Raw genomic sequence first — 2,500 nt, 5'->3', positions numbered from 1 at the left:
GGAGCCCCCGCTCGCGCCAGGCACCCCCGGGGCTCGGCTCTCGCTGGCCCCGACGGACCCGCCGCCCCTCCTCACCCTTGACAGACATTAAAGGGGGCATGAGCTCCGTTTCCGCCCAGCCTTTGCCAGGCTGTCCATTTCACTGCCCCGTGGCCGGGGAGCGCCGCAACGGCCGCCGCCGACCCGGTCACGGGCCCCCGGGCCCGGCCAAAGGGTGGACCCCACCGGTGCTCGGCCCCCACGCGCCCCACGGAGCCCCCGCTCGCGCCAGGCACCCCCGGGGCTCGGCTCTCGCTGGCCCCGACGGACCCGCCGCCCCTCCTCACCCTTGACAGACATTAAAGGGGGCATGAGCTCCGTTTCCGCCCAGCCTTTGCCAGGCTGTCCATTTCACTGCCCCGTGGCCGGGGAGCGCCGCAACGGCCGCCGCCGACCCGGTCACGGGCCCCCGGGCCCGGCCAAAGGGTGGACCCCACCGGTGCTCGGCCCCCACGCGCCCCACGGAGCCCCCGCTCGCGCCAGGCACCCCCGGGGCTCGGCTCTCGCTGGCCCCGACGGACCCGCCGCCCCTCCTCACCCTTGACAGACATTAAAGGGGGCATGAGCTCCGTTTCCGCCCAGCCTTTGCCAGGCTGTCCATTTCACTGCCCCGTGGCCGGGGAGCGCCGCAACGGCCGCCGCCGACCCGGTCACGGGCCCCCGGGCCCGGCCAAAGGGTGGACCCCACCGGTGCTCGGCCCCCACGCGCCCCACGGAGCCCCCGCTCGCGCCAGGCACCCCCGGGGCTCGGCTCTCGCTGGCCCCGACCGACCCGCCGCCCTCCGCCTATCTCACCTCCACCCAGCACTGGAGGCAGGCATTAAAGGGGGAATTTATCCCCTGTGTTCCACCCTCACTTCACCCAGCTCTCTGGCTCTCTGTCTCCCTCCCTCTCCTCTCCCCTCTCTGGGGGAGACTCTCACCGTCCCAGGCCTCATTCTCCCACCTCCACCCAGCGCTGGAGGCAGGCATTAAAGGGGGAATTAATCCCCTGTGTTCCATGCTCACTTCACCCAGCTCTCTGGCTCTCTGTCTCCCTCCCTCCCTCTTCTCTCCCCTCTCTGGGGGAGACTCTCACCGTCCCAGGCCTCATTCTCCCACCTCCACCCAGCGCTGGAGGCAGGCATTAAAGGGGGAATTAATCCCCTGTGTTCCATCCTCACTTCACCCAGCTCTCTGGCTCTCTGTCTCCCTCCCTCTTCTCTCCCCTCTCTGGGGGAGACTCTCAACCTCCCAGGCCTCATTCTCCCACCTCCACCCAGCGCTGGAGGCAGGCATTAAAGGGGGAATTAATCCCCTGTGTTCCATGCTCACTTCACCCAGCTCTCTGGCTCTCTGTCTCCCTCCCTCTTCTCTCCCCTCTCTGGGGGAGACTCTCAACCTCCCAGGCCTCATTCTCCCACCTCCACCCAGCGCTGGAGGCAGGCATTAAAGGGGGAATTAATCCCCTGTGTTCCATGCTCACTTCACCCAGCTCTCTGGCTCTCTGTCTCCCTCCCTCCCTCTTCTCTCCCCTCTCTGGGGGAGACTCTCACCGTCCCAGGCCTCATTCTCCCACCTCCACCCAGCGCTGGAGGCAGGCATTAAAGGGGGAATTAATCCCCTGTGTTCCATCCTCACTTCACCCAGCTCTCTGGCTCTCTGTCTCCCTCCCTCTTCTCTCCCCTCTCTGGGGGAGACTCTCACCGTCCCAGGCCTCATTCTCCCACCTCCACCCAGCGCTGGAGGCAGGCATTAAAGGGGGAATTGATCTCCTGTGTTCCATCCTCACTTCACCCAGCTCTCTGGCTGGCTGTCTCCCTCCCTCTTCTCTCCCCTCTCTGGGGGAGACTCTCAACCTCCCAGGCCTCATTCTCCCACCTCCACCCAGCGCTGGAGGCAGGCATTAAAGGGGGAATTAATCCCCTGTGTTCCACGCTCACTTCACCCAGCTCTCTGGCTGGCTGTCTCCCTCCCTCTTCTCTCCCCTCTCTGGGGGAGACTCTCACCGTCCCAGGCCTCATTCTCCCACCTCCACCCAGCGCTGGAGGCAGGCATTAAAGGGGGAATTAATCCCCTGTGTTCCATGCTCACTTCACCCAGCTCTCTGGCTCTCTGTCTCCCTCCCTCTCCTCTCCCCTCTCTGGGGGAGACTCTCACCGTCCCAGGCCTCATTCTCCCACCTCCACCCAGCGCTGGAGGCAGGCATTAAAGGGGGAATTAATCCCCTGTGTTCCATCCTCACTTCACCCAGCTCTCTGGCTCTCTGTCTCCCTCCCTCTTCTCTCCCCTCTCTGGGGGAGACTCTCACCGTCCCAGGCCTCATTCTCCCACCTCCACCCAGCGCTGGAGGCAGGCATTAAAGGGGGAATTAATCCCCTGTGTTCCATGCTCACTTCACCCAGCTCTCTGGCTCTCTGTCTCCCTCCCTCCCTCTTCTCTCCCCTCTCTGGGGGAGACTCTCACCGTCCCAGGCCTCATT

This window comes from Epinephelus lanceolatus, unplaced genomic scaffold (assembly GCF_041903045.1).
Source record: "Epinephelus lanceolatus isolate andai-2023 unplaced genomic scaffold, ASM4190304v1 scaffold96, whole genome shotgun sequence".
Classification (NCBI taxonomy): domain Eukaryota; kingdom Metazoa; phylum Chordata; class Actinopteri; order Perciformes; family Serranidae; genus Epinephelus; species Epinephelus lanceolatus.
Note: the sequence above shows the minus strand (reverse complement) of the source record.